At 40.0% G+C, this 17,646-nt stretch overlaps 1 long non-coding RNA gene across 1 annotated transcript; it reads left to right on the forward strand.

Annotated features, from left to right (window-relative positions):
- The first annotated feature begins 4,570 nt into the window (after nucleotides 1-4,570).
- LOC310836152 lies at nucleotides 4,571-12,096 on the forward strand. Its single transcript, XR_014559892.1, has 3 exons — nucleotides 4,571-4,659; nucleotides 7,365-7,433; nucleotides 12,006-12,096. It is a non-coding gene; the product is annotated as an uncharacterized lncRNA (long non-coding RNA).
- Nucleotides 12,097-17,646: the final 5,550 nt, after the last annotated feature.

A 17,646-nucleotide genomic window follows, 5' to 3' on the forward strand; every position in this document is an offset into this window, starting at 1 on the left:
TTTCCCATCTACACCTTAAGAAATGCTGATGCAAAGATTGTGATGGGGCTTACAGAATGTTATCCTCTTCTGAATGATATGTATAGCTTGTTAAAAGTTGTTCCACCTCACTAAACATTGCTAATAATCAATTGCTATTTAACTAACCATTGATCAAATACATCTAAATTAAATCTTTATTGGAGACACTTAATTTAAAGTGCAGACAATACTTTTTATTAATTAACTGTGCTTTAAATATCTGAGTTTAGTACGCAAACATCCCTGTCTCCATCCCTTAGTATCCAAACATCCCTGTTTGGCTAGCATTGAATTGAGTTTGGTTGTACAGTATTATTACTATTCTTTGCAGCTGTTGTGAAGAAACTAGAACCAGAGTAAATGTTTCTCTTGCATAGCACTAAAAAAAAAAAAAAGCTTCATTTGCTCCAATTGTGGCTTATATTGTTTTTTATCACATCAAATCCTGCTTTAATCATTCATCACCCTTCTTTCCGAAGGCTGAAATCGGGTCTCCCACGTGACACTTACAACTATACTAACATGAAGTTGTCTGAGTTGGGGGGTTGGAGAAGCAGCAATAACTGTACTCTCTCTAATTTTGTACTATGCAGCACCCCATAGCAGCCATTTTTTGACTGGTGCCCACAACACTCTGTCCTAATTCAAAATGTGCCAACTGGTCCAAAAAGCTTGGTGATCCCTGGTCTAATTATCTCATAATTCTGAGTACACACAAAGCCAATGCACACTCTGCCTACAAACCATCAATCTAGAAGTAGGCATAGTAGAGACGTTCTCCTCCAAAATTACAGATCAAATTCACACCCATCAGCAGTTTACACAATTTAGCCCTGCCTGTTCTCTATTACACATAAGCTTTTATATGTTCTACATTACATATAAAATTAGGAGTTCTAATTTAAAAACGATTTGCCCTCAAAAAAAAAAAAAAAGACAGTGCTGTGGTTATAATTTAAGCAGACGGTCTGTTAGTTTTTACCTAACCTTTTCTGTTACCTGTGCTGAACTTTAGCTTATTATTTCCAATGCAATGGAATATATAAATAGAAGCTACTGTAAACCATAAGACTGTCTGGTTAGGCTTCAGATGAAGTATCTGGTTTGAAAACTTGTCTGTACCAATTAGAAAAAAGGAAAACAGTACCAGCTGGTGATCATGACCCTGGAACTTTCAAGGGAGACAACAGATGCCAAGTAAATGAAGCAAAACAAGGCAATATTCAGATTCCATGGAAGATTCTAGAGGATGAAAAGGTCAAATACAATCACTATTAGGGCTGTTGCACAATTGAAGAAGTCACACTTTATGAGACTTGCTTGATTGGTCAATTAAGTGATCATAATTGCCTAAATAGGTATATGAATAAAAAATAATAGTTAGTGAAGCAAAATTGTTTTAGGTGCATGTGTATCCTAGTGAGCAATGCCATCATTATCAATATATTGAGGCCAAAAAACCAACTATTTTTTGCCATATCAGATGGCAGCAAAGCTTGGGCAATTACTGAGCATTGCTGTCCTTTCATATATGGCTAGCAGCACAATCCTATGAATGTTTACTCAATCCTGCTGAATTTGGTTAAATTTACTGCTAAGAACCTAAGCTGGGTTGTGTTAAGCTTAGGAGGTCACAAGTTGTACAGGGCTTCACACTTAGAACAAAAAGACAGTTTCATGAGGCTGTAATGGATTTATGAGAAGTATTAATGATACAGGAAACCAGGTTTCATTGAACATCAATCAATCAATCAATCAGTCTTGCAGTTTGCCTTTGCACCATTAATTAAGCACTGCAGATTTCTTTTTTGTTTCTTTGCTATCAATATCTATCAGAGACTAGCTTTGATTTTATGGTGCTCTGGGGATTTGCTCCATTGTTAGAGGAAAAATCTCATGCTGCTGTTTATGATCATAGTCATAAAATAGTCCTTGATGGTTGTTGGGTAGCAGTAGCCTAAACAGACTCTTTTATAGCTCCCAATGAAATCTCAATATTTAGTCCGTCTGTTAGGTGGTAAAAACAGAAGTTGGTGCATCTTGCCTGAACACTTGAGGCTCTAATTATTGTCTCCACTGCAATCAAGGTTTAACTGCAATCACAGCAGTGTTTGTGACATATTCATTAGATTGTGTGTGCTACATTATGGTTACACCTTTTGGCTACATTATGTAATGTCACTGAAAGGTTCTCCAGACTCTACCAATGTCTTGGTCTATCTGCTGTAATGACCTCCTTAAACCAGACTACCATAACTAAAAATGACATCATACAGCAGTGGAGGAAGTCGCTTGGGCGCCTGGGGCAGCACGCCCAGGGGCAGGGTGAGGGCGGGGTGAGCCACCCATAGGGGCAGGGCGCATCACGGGGCCTCCAGAGTCTGCCTGCCTCCTCCCACTCAGTCACCCTACAGCTGTGGGGGGTAGCAGATGGACTGTTGGGGCAGCCCAGAGCCTACAGGGGCCCAAGCCACCGCAACTCTACCAAGAGAGATGTGTGGCTCGGGCGCACTGCAGGCCCAGCAGTGAGTGCCACCCAGAATTTTGTCACACACACACACACACACACACACACTCCTCAGTGGTAACACCCGGGGCAGCCCACACCCACCACACACCCCTTCCTCCACCCCTGACATCATATACAATTGAAGTATATGTTATTTAACATATATATCACACATATTAACAGGCAACCACTATTATGACTATTTCAAGGCTTGCTTCCTCACTACTCATTTGCTAATAAATTTACATGTAAGTGAATATTCCAATGTCCCAATAACATTGAACCTAGGTTTGCCAAGAAAGAGTCACTGAGAGGAGAAACTGAAAACTATTTTGATAGCATACAACCAGGCAGGCAGCAATCTCAATTCTGGTACCATCTATTCCCACTTCTGACAAGCACTGAATTTTACTACCATGACCTTTGAATAAATCCAACTATGCGGCTCAGAAACTGTTAAGCTTTAAATTAGTATTATATGCTGAAATACAGAAGGATATTCATCCACACAACTTTCACATTCACAACCAAAGGTGTTCCCCCCCCATTCCACACTTCCTTTTTTTTAAAAAAAGCTGGCCTAATAAACTAGGTTTTTTTCCTTTCTTTTCTTTTCTTTTCTTTTCTTTTCTTTTCTTGAAATTGTTTGGGAGCTTTAGTTTTTGTTTTTAACCAGGGGTAAAAAGCACTCCAGGAATTCTGGAAAGAGTAGCTTTCAAAAGGAGAGCTGTGGAAAAATCTGGTGAGTGAAGGAACTTCTGTTCATAACCCTACATATCCTGTTGCACTAATTTAAGACTGATTAAACTCTGTTGCAAAAGAGACCATCTATTAAAAACAGCTATGCACAATGCAGAAGCTCAAGAACCCAATTCTGTCACCTTGGTTTCCTCTCTTGATTAGAGGATAGTAAATAATTGGCTTTTCCCATTGCAAATAGTAAATCTGTAGGCCTGACATTTGGGGAGCAAAATCTAATCCTAGTACACCAGCATCCTTATAAAAGGAGAATCTAGATGAATAAAAAACGAGGAGAGGTATTCATTTTTCTGGAAGCTAGCAAAGGAATAAGCCACCTGCCTTTGCCATGAGGATTAGGACACAACACTTTTTTATTCTACAAGTTGATCACTCTCAGAAGCTGAAACCATAATAGCCTTTGTGTCATTATAAAAGCACTGCACATTCATGAAAAAGTGATTTGTGTTGGAAAGTAATCCAGAGTAAACTGAATTGAATATTTTATGGAAATTAACTAGGCTTAGAATTTTGATACATTTTGACTATGCAATTTCCCCCCTGTGCTGGAATCTCATGTACTGTAAATGATAGTTTAGCAAAAATGACAACCGAAAAGAATGATTTTCAAGAGTTATGACATGCAACGGAGCAGCAGTCATTGCCTACCTGCAAAACAGACCATTGAAGCCAAAGTGCACAGAACCTCCCATTAAAAAATACTATTTATATGAGTTTATGGGTTAAGGGAACTTGGGAATTTAAATGTTTCTCTTTCTTGAAGTGGGCAATTATTTTGCGAAGGTTGATGAAAGACAGAACAAGCCACAGTGGAGCTCACTTTTGTATTTTTACAGCTTCAATTTCAAGTTGGTATCAGATGTACTAATCCCTTGGAAACTGCACATAAATCATTGCAATTCAATGAAAAGTAACAAAGAGTTTAAGAAAAAGCTTGAAAATATATTCTCCTAACAGTAGTGAATCGTGAAGGCAATTGAGAGAGAAAAATTGTCACTGGTGATGTGTGCAAAGTAATACAAAATGGTAGGAGGGGAGAACGTTAATTACAATCTATGGTGCAGACTGTGTCCAAAGGTTTCTGACATTCATCTATAAAATGCTTCCTCCAATCTTCAGCCCAGTCCTCCCAACATTATTCTATTCTATTCTGTTTTTTTATTTAAGTTGTATACTGTCCATCATATGGAGATCACAGGGCAATTCACAAGATAAAAACACTCCTCCTCTCCATTACAGTGTGAATCCCTCCTCTCTCTCTCCCCCCCCCCTCACCTCCCAGGATTTTAACAGAAAATTCTACCCAGCACTAACTATGTCCTGCATAACCTGGACTAAGCCAGAAAGTGATGGAATCATCTAAAATGAAGGTAATACTCTGTTTTAAGAATTCCTTTAAAACAAAAAGCAAAACAAAAAGCTCAGATTTTGACTCTCTGGTTACCTTTCTGATACCATCAGAAGCCGATTTGCCTATTGTGTAGAGAACATCCCTGCTTTCCAACTCTACAATTCTATGATTCAAACACCTCACCCAAAATCTTTTTAAAGGTGCCACTTAAAGTAAAGGGTCTTTATCAGAGGAGAGAAATGATTCTCATCTCTCCCTTTGATCTTGAGGATCTGTCAATTTGTTCCGTCAAGGTGTTGAAGGTGATATGGGCAAGGCATGCTCTATTTGCACAGAGCCATCCTCAGTACCCACCCAATGGTCAGAAAATATATTTCCACTGGATGGTGCAGAGAAGCCATCTCCTGCTGCAAGGAACTATTATATTGCCAACAGAGACACTGGTGGCTCTGTCCCAACTTGCCAACCTAGCAGTTCAAAAGCACACCAGTGCACGTAGATAAATAGGTAAGGCTGTGGCGGGAAGGTAAACACCATTTCTATGCGCTCTGGCTTCCATCATGGTATACTATTGTGCGGTTTAGTCATGCTAGCCACATGAGCCAGACAGCTGTCTGCGGACAAATGCCTGCTCCCTCAGCCTGAAAAGTAAGATGAGTGCCGCAACCCCATAGTCGCCTTTGACCAGACTTAACCATCCAGGGGTCCTCTATCTTTACCTTTTTTACCTATATTGCGAACACCCATCCTGGGAATCCCCCATTGCCAAGCACACAAGATCCAACTGTGGGATCCCTGGCAATATTCAGATCAGCTTTCCTTCATATCATATTCACCAATTACTTGGTAAAATCAGATAGAGTGCATTTTTGAAAAATATTTCATTCACATGCCTGAACCCTGCATACCTTGACCATAGCATACCCTCTGAATCTCATAAGTACCAGACTCCACCTTAGTTGGCCATTCAGAATCCCTGACTTGTCATGCACTGAAACATTTTACACAATCCTCTCAAAGAAGACAAACCTTCACATGGATCTTCCTTCAAACTCCAGCTGTGCTGTAAACCATTGTCCCTCAATTCTTTGGGGAAGGGCCATAGTTCCATGATAAAGCATCTGCTTTGATTCAGAAAGTCCCCCATTTGCCCTCTGCCAGGTATAGCTGGAAAAAGACTTCTGCCTGCAACCCTAGAGAGCTGCTACCAGTCAGTGTAGCCAATATTGAGCTAGATGATCCTATGGCCTAAGTATAAGGTAGCTTCCTATGTTTGTCTGTTTAGACCACTCCCCTTCCCTGGAGGGTGGAGTTGTGGGCGGGCATCCGGGACCTCACTGTGACCCGGCAGAGGGCAGAGTGATTCCACCCATGTCATCGGGACTCCCAGCTGCGTCACGTCCCCCGACTGACCAATTGGGTTAGCCGGGGGGGGCATAGCCTGATAAAGTAGCTTCCTGTGTTTGTTTGCTTACTTCAATTGCCTTTCTACTCTGCTCCCTCTGCTAATGGTCTTCTCTACTTTCTTCTTTCTCTTATATGTAGGTCAGCAATGAAGGGTTTCTTTCAACATCTCCAACAGAGCATGTCAAGGGAAGAGAGGCATGCTCTCTCTTTTCCCTATTTGGTCACAGGCCTACAACTATGGATCTCAAGAAAAATAAACTCCCTGTTGTTTTGTTCATGTAGACATTGAACCTGCATTGTAGCTGGAAGCTTAGGGAAGTATGGTGGTGACATTCTAGAAAGCAACAGAGAGGGATTATCTGAGACATATTCTAGGCAACCGTAATAGGTTATCTTTAGGACATGCAATGCATGAGCTGCTGCTGGGCGATACTGAGACAGAGAGCTTCTTGGGGAAAGTACCAACATAAGATGGCGGCTGAGGATAGAAAATTGGACCTCCAAGTCAATGAGCTTCAGTAACAAAGACAACTTCCTCATATTTCATATAAAAATGAAAATTACTCCACAGGTGGTTTCAGGGTTTTATTTTTCCATCCTAATTTGGTCAGATTCTTGTATCTTGGCACTTCAGTCTTTTACTGCAGATAATTTTCTACTAAATGAGGTTTTTGAATCTGAAACAAATACACCTCACAAAGCAAATTCATCTCTTGTCGGTCTGCATGATAAATATTAAAATAAGCATTGTAACGGTTCGTGCAGGGAATATTTATACAAGAATGCTGCAGATGTTGTAAAGCAATGGTAATTGCCAAATCAATCATTCTTAACCTTTTGTCTCAGACATTACATAACGCTTATGTTAAAGCTTGGCTTAATTTTTCAGGGTATAAGTGGTGCTGTAATCATAGCTATAACGTACAGGTTCACTGGAGCCTTCGTTTTAAATGTACGTTGTCAGTTTACACAGAAATCTGACTATAAGCCATCTGTTGCTGAAACTGGTCATTATCAATTTTGTCAGTCTGTTACTAAGTTCTGCAGATGCTAACCAGTTGGAACCATCTGTTTATGTCAAAAAGTAACAGTTCATTTTGAAGGAGAGAAAACTGGCATTATTGGAGGATACTTGCAATGTGCTCTTGACCTCAGCAGAGGTAGAGCAAACCAACTCATCAGAGTTACAGTCATTTGTGAAATAAGTATGCTAAAAGAAATGACTATTTGCATCTCACTTCCCTGCAAGGTCAACTTGAAGCTACTGAGTAACAAGATACTAGAAATTGACTTAATACTCGTTTTCTATTTCTGTAGACTGTGGCCTGCATTTCTGCACTGGATATAAGGGTTCCAAATTTTCCTTATTTTCTGAAGTCAAACTTGGTAATTCTAGCTGAATTTTTTCCCCTATACTTTCTCCCTTCACTGTGATTAGTTCACTCCCTCCCTTCCTCACATCACACACACCTTCCACAACCCACTGGTGCAATATGATCTACCACCTTTGGGGAATCATTATTTTAAAGTGTAGCATGTTGAAGGGGTAATATTTTAGTTTGCCATGAGCTAGCTCAATTTTATGGGAACATAAATGAAATAATGAATTTATTTGATGGATCTCACAGCAAATGTCAAAATTCAACAACTTACCCAGGAATCTATCTTCCTAAAGAATGGGTTCTAGTGCACTAACGGCACATGCAGGTAATGTATTTAAAATAATAAAGCAGAATGGGGCCTATTATCACTGAAGGCTCATTCTTTTCCTTGAGTCTCTGTCATGCCATTATTTATTATTTTCCTAGTTCACGTACAGCTGCTCAAATTCACAGGAATAAAAGCCCTGTGCTCAAAGCACTGGTGAGACTGAAAGATATTCCCATGAACGTTCACTGAAAACAGAACAAAGAAATGAACATGATAATGATCAAATTTCAAATCGGATACACTGTTCAAACCACAGGGGCTAGATACACTTCCATGACAACACTAACATGACAACAATAATATTTACTGCATGTAGTTCATGCAATCAGGATGGCTTTCATAAATATCACATCAACTAGTGAGCAGATTTTATCATCTAGTGCTGTGGTAGAGGATGAGGCTATTCAGTTTTCCTGTTTAGTCATGCTCATGCACTCCATTTTGTATAGTACTGGTAAACTTTTTCAGTTTTTTAATTATTATTTTTAATGGTGCAAGTGCTTTCATAGACTGCTGTCAATATTATGTAGATATTGTATAGTCTGCTTCCTGCAAAAATGTAAGTAAACTGGAATATTTATTATTTTAAAAATAATATTCAAGATTGCAGTTGGAATAATAATAATAATAATAATAATAATAATAATAATAATAATAATAAATTATTATTATTATTATTATTTATACCCCACCCATCTGGCTGGGTTTCCCCAGTCACTCTGGGTGGCTTCCAACAAAATATTAAAAATACAATAAAACATCAGACATTAAAAACTTTCCCTAAACAGGGCTGTCTTCAGATGTTTTCTAAAAGTCAGATAATTAGTTATTTCCTTGACATGATGGGAACAAAGTTGTTTATTTCCTTGATAATGATGGGAGGGCATTCCACAGGGCGGGTGCCACTACCGAGAAGGCCCTCTGCCTGGTTCCCTGTAACTTCACTTTTCACAGTGAGGGAACCGCCAGAAGGCCCTCACAGCTGGACCTCGGTGTCCAGGCTGAACAATGGGGGTGGAAGGTAGGGAAATGGCCCCGTCTATGAAATTTGCCACTTGAAGGAAGTGCTTCACAGTGCATCATGGCATGGCTGGCCTTGGAGATAGAACCACCATTGCCCATACACTCTGAAAGCATCCTTAGAGATTATACAAATATATTCCAATCTCATCCAAAAGCAATCCTTGGAAGTTCAAATGGAATTAGTCTAACACCAGTGCTGCTTAACTTTTATTATGTGCAAGTACTTATTGTTAACTTTGAGCTCCACATTTCTTTGTTCCTGCAAATATCGTAAAAATGAAAGGAACAGTGTTACATAAAAGTACAAATCTGATCATATAAGCATTAACTCGGGGCATTTGGTGCACTGAGGAGAGATCCCAAGTTCTTCCTGGTTTAGTTTTCCAGAAACACAATTAGGCCTTCCAGGCTGGTATTTAATAGATGTATAAGACCTGTGTGGGGCAAACTAATCATTGCTGGCTCCCCTCTCTCAATCTCTGCTCAGGAGTGGCAGGAGTGCAGTGCATTGTGGGCTTATTAAAGTACCTTTTCAAAGATACAGGTCCCTTACCAAAGCAGCAGCCTGAGAACTCTAGCCACAATACTGGCACACAGAAGAGTTCCCCACACCCAGGGGTGGCATTCAAGGTGGGGCCCCTATGTGGTTTTTATTACTTTGGGTTCCCATTTGACACACTGTGTTGGTTGCTTCATATTACCTGTAGGACCCTAAGCTTCTTCATGAAATAGTATTCTTCCTCTGCCGCTACACACTCTGCCGCAGAATATTTTAGAGATCAGGTCTGCATGAAGCCAATATGCTAATGTCATTTTGTTTCGGCCAACATTACCAGCAACAGAGGGTGAGGCAGCCTTTGCCAGTCCGGTGCACTCTATGTATTTTGGGCTAAAGTTCCCATCAGCACCAGCCAACACAGCTGCAGCAGATGGGAGTTGTATACTTAAGTATCTGGGATGCACCAGGCTGGCCACGACTGTGCTAACGGCTTCAGGAAAGGGGGAGAGGGGTTGAAATAGCATAGGAGCAAGGCGTGGAATTCAGCTTGCACACCAGATCCAATGACTGTAGTCATTGCAGAGAATACCCATAGTTTTGTGCTGTTATAAAGGGTTGCCAAGTCCCAAAGATTTTCTTTAACTCATTCTAATGCTTCCCTTCTTCCCTGGGTATCTGCTATGTGCTCTGCACACCTAACAATCAATTAGCAACCACAAATAAAAGCTGTCTGTCCAGAACTATCCAATTTTTTTCAAGGTTGGTTTGCTTCTTAGTTTTTGTTTTTTTGTTCCAAAGCAATTTGAAAATGACTGTACTAAAAACAGTAAGTTAACTATAGCCCTTAGGTTTACCCTAGCAAACCACAGATACCCCCCCTCCATGACATTGGAAAAGACATGTCTTAAAGCTATAACTTCACCATAAATAACAGCTGGAACAAAACCACCCTAAACTGCTATGTATATACTACACACGGGAGCTAAATTCATCTGCAGTAGAGCAGCCAAAATGAACGACAAGATTTGATTCATACGCTGAGCGTGAAAGATGCACAATTAGATGTACAATGATGTTTCTAGCCAGGAGTAACGCAAATTCATATATATCTAGTGATGAGGTCAATATATGCTTAGCAGGAGAGCAGGATGAACAACAAACTTTTGAATATTCTTATACATCCAAGTGGATACTCTACTTGAACTAGATCTTATAAATCATTAAAACAATCTTTAAAATTTAGGGAGGAAATACAATAGAATCAGGAACCATCAACTCAATATTCATAACATTGTGCATGATTATCTGCATGGGAAATAGTTACAGATGGTTTTGTCTGCATTTGGGGACTGCATAATCTAAGGACGGTAAATCCTTTCCAATTATGGTTTAACTTTGACATATGCCACGTATGTAGCCTGCAAGCATGACTGATCCAGTCAAATTTTAATTATGGTACAACCTCATTTATTCCCCTTCCCTGAGGGACATTCAAGTCATTCAGATAACTAATAGCTCAGGTACGTGGGGCAGCTACTTTTGTAAGGCAACACTGGCATATGGTGCCTAAGGAAAACACAATGAATTTGGGAAAAACTGTTTGTGGTATATTTTGCATGTCGAAATTTACCTTTAATGTCATAACCCCAAATTTCTGTCTATTATTTCCTTAGTGGTCATGAACAACTTACTCTGAAGACCAGTTCTGAAAAATGTCACACTCCCAATAAATCTCAGTTGTACAGCAAAGCTTGATCTCATGCATGCTTTTACTTGCAAGTCCCACTAAGTTCAAGTGTGCATGAATAGGTGTCTAGGCCACTTAAAATACTACATTTGTAGGTGTAAGCTTAAGATATTTTTACACTTAAAAATATAAAGTGCAATTGCAACAGGTATCATACACTAGTCAGGGGGTTATGACTGGCTGCAGGTCCCTAATTAATGCACAGTTGGGGGCAAACCCCAAGTTTGCGTTCATATAATAGGTCATGGTTAGAATCAAAGCACGACAAAGGTCCAAGGAACTACACACTTCCTATTAAGGCAGAAAACAACCCCTTTGAAAGGGTGCAGATAACACCTGTAAATAACTACTTACATAAGCAATCTAAAATTCATCTAAAGTGGGGGTGCCCTGCTTTGGATACCTCATCTTAGGTTGGATACATTTCTGCTAGCAGCAGGGCTGTTTTGCTCATGACACTTTCATACATAGTGCAAAACTTCCTCCACACATGAACCCTGAACATTTAGTTATTTCCTTGCTTTTGAAAGGCAGGTGAAGTTCTTAAATTCTACTAGAACAAAGTAACTAGGAATTTCAAATCTGAAGGCTGGAGATTTTTTTAATGTTTCTCTTATTCTTTTGCTATAATTGGGTTGTTGGTCCTTAGCATTATTAATGTGTTTTAACATTCTTAATGCCTGATCAATTCTTTGTGCATTTTATACTTTTTGGCTTTCTGCAAGTCAAAAGGAAACAATGACACACTTTTGGAGCCAGTAAGAGTTTCCATTTTGTTCCATTGGATCAGAATATGTCTCCGATTTCATTTGTGTGTCAAGGCAATTGCGTATTCTAAATAGGGCAACAGTAGACAGAAAACTCAGTGCATCTTCCCAAATGTGAGCAACGAAGAAAGCTAGTTAGCCTTGCTCCGTTACTCATCCTAATTAAAATATGTGTCAAGAGTCTCAATTGACTTTTCTGCTCTTTTCTCTAGATACGTTACACTCCTTCCCACAAGAACAGCACAGAATGTTGATGCTTTTCTATTCTGCTTAATTTCTGAAACAAAGGGCTGCAGGACAAAGGACTAAATAGCAGCTTTTAAACAGACAGCCTTTCAAGTGGACAGCCTTCCACCCAGATGATACTTTCTCTAATACCAGGTGTATGGAGGTTACTATATTAATGATTGACAAAAGGTGCTCTATTCTTCTGGTGGTGGCCCAAATCCAGGAATTCCCAAATAACACAGATTACCTTAACCCATTTCAATCTTTAACCTGATCTTTAACCTGGTTTCGGAATTAAATCTGCCTTGGTTGCCCTGGCTGATAACCTTTGTAAGAAATAGGTGAATGCATACCTGCTGATTCTCCTAGGGTTGCCATATCCCAAAAGTGAAAATCCAGACAAAGCTGTTGACTTTTGGGGAGGGGGTGAAGTTGTTGAGATTTTTTGGGAACATCTCCCTCCCCCCCCAAAAAAAAAAAGTCTTTGGGATTTGGGGGGATTTTTAAAGCATTTTTATTACCAAAATCACCCTAGTTGCTATATGTTCACCCAGATGCCATTTTGACAATCTGATTCCCAGACATGTCCAAGGAAACCCAGACGTATGGCAGCCCTAGATTCTCCTAGACATTTTAGCAGCATTTGATACTATCCATCATGGAATCCTTCTAGACTACCAGTCAGGAATGGTAGGAGGAGGCACCATGCTCCAATGGTTTTGCTCTTATCTAACAGGTCACTTTTAGAAACTGGGGCAGAGGAGGGGTTGCTTTGTACTATGATATTTATGCTGCAACGTTCAGAGTTCTATTTTGTTTCCATGTTGTTTAACATTCATATGAATCTGCTGATGGAGTGAGGTGTCATTAGTATACAAGTGGCACCCAATTCAATTTCTCCTTCTCACCTCATGCATACCAATCTCGATTCAAAAGGCATCGATCCCCCTCATTCCTTTATAGATCTATAAAGCTTTCAAATAGAGGAAGATAAGGAGGTAGGATCCAGTTTGACTTTGATCACCAGCAATGTTAGACGAGCACAATAAATTCATTAATCTAAAGGTGATGCGGCAAACAGTAATGCAAGAATGATTTTAATAAAGCTAAATAAAAATCATGATTGTGACCTAATGATAACTGGAGAAAATGAGAACTGTAAGAGGTCTGCACTCTTAGCTGACAAACCTGTTTCTTGTATTCTTTTCTGCTGGTGACCACGATAAATACTCCTTCCTGAGTGCCAATTAATTCAAGTCACAAACATCTGCCCTGGATTCTTGTAGGTAATTAGAATTGCAGGTTATCAACAGGAAGCTGGTACCCACTGGCACTTCAGATAATTGTCTTTCAATATTAGCACATTTCTGTCTCCCACTAAAGGTCACTGTGCATTCAATCAAGCTACCTCCATTCTCCTGTTTCATTTGCTAAAGCAGCGGCAAAAGTTACTGGCATTGTCACAGATATTCCAAAGAGTCAGTGGAAAAAAGCTATGGGCATTGTAAGTCAGACACATGAGAAATGTAAGCTTTACAGCAGGTTGCTGTACTGGTTTTCTGAAATGGTTCACTAGTTAATGAGAAAAACACTGAAGCCTAGTTAAATGCCCATGCACTTGAATTTAATTGGGGGAAAACCATATGGAGAAAATATATAATTATGATGGAGCAAAGCTATTGGTCATGCTCATCAGCATGTGGAATATTGGTAAAGCTGTTATTTCCCAGTGGACAAATTCTAAACATTCTTTTGCCTACTCTGTAAAGAGTAACTGCTTACTGTTACACAGAAGTTCATTTTTAAAACCGAACTAGAAACTGTTTGCGTAAGAGCTTCAAAATTATGTTTCCTCCATCTGACATTTTAAAGAAAAAAATTAAAAATTATCTACACAAAATACCAATCTTCTTCATAATAAAGCATAACCACATATTGGGAGGATGAAAATATGGCCAAAGATCATGTTTCAAATGAATGTTTACTATTCATATACCATATCAAAGTGTTCTAAGTGCTGAACATACATTTACTTATTCATTTAAAAATATGATGTATACCTCATCTTTCTAAGCAAATACCAGCTCAATGTAAGTTACAACAATTTCCGAATAACAACCACCATTAAAAAACAACAACCACAAAACAAATTAAAAATCAAAAAAACAAAGAGTAGAGTGCAGAAAAACAAAACCCACACTGTATAAAAAAGCCCATAACTTCAACACATGCTTTAAAGCAAGCAATGAAGAGCTAGATGTGCCTTTCTGGGTGTGGCATCTCCTTCCAACTCTATGGAGTACACTAGTATTATCCCCATAATACAGATGAGGCAAGGCTGAGAGAGGTGCAAGCCCAGTGTCACCACCTGCTACCTCCAGGCACATGTTGCAGCCCCAGTGCCTGACAAGTGCCTTGGGCAATTATGAACCACAAATTTAAATATTCCACAATACTCCAGAGCTTGAAGTCATCCACCATTGCCATGAAATAAAGCTATGGAAGAGGGGCACCAAAAAGTTACTGAGAACCCCCTAAGACCTGAGAGAGTGCCTTATCTAAAAGAACCTAGTGAGTTCTTTATAGAGGCAACATTTAAACCAGGGACCTGGGGCTTATACCTCACACTCTCGGGACCAATTGCATTTCACATTAATTGAATTCATGCCATTAACATGCACAGGTTTTGTTGTGAAAATAGCAGTAATGGGAAGCCAAGCAGCAGTGGCCTAAAGAGGGCGGGAGAGTTTACCCCTCCCCCCCCATATGATGCTGACTAAAAATCTCCCCCATGCCGTGGTTGTTTACATAAGGAGAGAAGCCTTCGTTGGTGCCAATAGATGCAAACAATTGTTGGGAGAAGGGGAGGCTTCTGATGTATACAGCAACTATGGATGCCATTTTCACTAAGATCATGTCAGGAGAAAAAGGGTTAAACTTAATCTCCTTGTTACCTGGTTCCCAATGCTACTATCTGCATAATGAAAAAGTTAATCACCTTCACCCAATTTAATGGCAAGTCTTGCTTAGCTCTTAGCCAATTCATGTACAACAACACTAGCTCTCATCTGCAACTTAACATCTGTCCTTTGCAAAGCCTTAGACGTAGAATGCCCAGTCTTCAAAAATGGTGTTGCACTTCAAGGCAAGAGATTCCCACCAAAAGGGGATACAGGAATTACTGTTGTATCAGGTCAAAGCAGAATTACTGCTATATCAGGTCAAAAAGTCAGCTGTGGGGCAGGACAGACTCTGAGCTTTCACTTTAACAACAACCACAACCACCACAACATCTGTAGCCATTGTAGAACAATAATTAAGAAGCAAAATGTGCAGGCACAATTATAACCCATTGCATTGTGAAAAATGAATCTGCTTCTACCTTTCAGTGTTTTAGCCAATGAGTGAAGTCAAAACAGTGATTGATTAGAAGCACACACACTAAGAAAAACTGCTTTGATTTTTCTGTACAATCAAGAAGTGAATAAATTTTATGATAAATTTAAAATAAAAGCTTTACTATGAACCAGGAAATCTGCAGACAATAGAAAAGAAACACAGGTGAAAAATTACAAATTAACAGCTATGCTACCAACAGCATATGCTACCAATAGCATCCATAGACATCAGTTGTCTCATGGCAACAGCCTCCTCCCCTCACCCACCCCGCTAACTGACTACGAAAAATCCAACCACTTTTTTTAAAAAAACCTCTATGGAGCTCCTCGAAGGAGGGGGGAATCACCACCTACTGAATGAGAGATACTGTTAGCAACATTTGCTTTCAAGAAAAAAAATCAATATTAACTTCATAGAGTTCAAAACTTTTAACCCCTCTCAGGTGCAGTCTTATAATCAATGGACTATTTGGGCCGCAGTGACCTTCACTAGGAACATGCTCAGTAGTCAGCACACTGTGCAAACTATCTTTTACCTTGCTGCCTAATTAAAGCTTATGCCTTGTAATGTCACTGGATTTTCCCTCTGGCTGAGCAATATAGTACACAGTCCCCCTTTGGCAAAACGTTGTCTTGTTAGATGTTAGGTCAGGAGTCCAGGGCAGAATGTACACACTTGAACAAAGAGCAGATTTAAATTGTTACTAGAATTCAAAAGACACAAACTGTAGCCATAGATTCATAGGTTAATGCCCTCAATAGGAAATGGCAACTGTTTTGCCAGCTAACGAGAGACCTTTGTTTTATTTTGCAGTTTTTATATATCATGCAAACTTATTGCCACTATTATGCTTTTAATAGCATCCTCCCATTTGCCACCAATAGGATTCTCTCCCACTATATAGCAAGTCTTTACCACCTTCAGACTATCTGTCAGCTCAGCCTTGGTTCAGCATGCATTGGCCAGGTTCAATGCCAAAGGGTTATCTTCCTTCATTTTGTACTGCATTTAATTCTGGCTGGAGCTCCCACTCAGAAACTCTCAGACCTCAATTTCGAGGTCTGGGTAGCAGACTCTCACACACTGCTGTTATGGCTAATCAACATTGTTTATTCAAGTCAATAAACAGCAGCAGCATCAACAGGAGACTGGTAACTAGGACAAAACCATAAAGGACAAAACTCACCTCCTTCCAGTGTCCAAGTGTTGCAATGAAACTTTATGACCTCTGGCCTTACAGTTGATTCAAGAACACAGCTAGTGAAGGAAGGCTCCTTGCATGTTCCATAAAAATGCAAAAACTTGAGTGTTGCAATACAGGTTCTCCAACAGGTGACAACAATGAGTTTGAGTGTGCTGCAATTACTTCATCCAATCAAAGGCAGGTGGCTACAGAGAGGCTCCTGCAGCTCCTTATGTTCTTTGCCACTTCAGCCTTTAGGAAGTGCAAGCAAGACCCCAGATACTAGTGTGGATTACAAACCTCTCCGTCCAGTAGTGATTTTGGTCAAAAAGGATGAGTCCATTTACTAGTGACTTCAGCCAATAGAAACTGCAGCATAAGCTCCAGGTGGGTTAACAAATCCCTGCTTTTAGCATCCACCATTGCAATAGCTCAGCTCTTACACACCTGGTTATAACAAGATCTAACAGCAATCAACTAGCTCTTCAGCTTTTACTCTACCATGGAAAAGAGTAGTTCCCAACAGAGGTGGTTTTAGGGTAGCATGACTGGTTCAGCTGCACTGAGAGGTGAGGGGCATGAATTTAAGCCTCACACAGGGTGCTGCTGAAATCTGAGAGCCCAAAGTCCACCACTGTTCCCAATTTTAATTTGCTTCTGTCCTCTCAGAGATACTTCCCTGACCACAGCTATACACCTGTATTCCTAGTGACATTGGGCTCAAGGTGAACCAGTCTGACTCTTCTTACTTTGTGAGGGTGGTTGTGGAGGAGCCCCCTACCAGTGTTGGTTGGTTAACATATACATACTGCAGCACCACTCAACATCCAAATCAGGTTGCCATATGTCCTCTTTTTCCAGGACACATCCTCCTTTTCATGGGTAGAGCCGTCATAGCGATCCATAGTTAAAAGTAGAAGTTGGCAGATGTGTCCTCTTTTTTGCTCTTCAGAATATGGCAACCCTTTCAAAGATGCCCCTGGGATTCCTTACAACAAGCATGCACTACCAGGCTCCACCACTGGGCAGCTGCACATATGCTA

The sequence above is a fragment of the Podarcis gaigeae genome, assembly GCF_964106915.1.
Source record: "Podarcis gaigeae genome assembly, chromosome: 2".
Lineage (NCBI taxonomy): Eukaryota > Metazoa > Chordata > Lepidosauria > Squamata > Lacertidae > Podarcis > Podarcis gaigeae.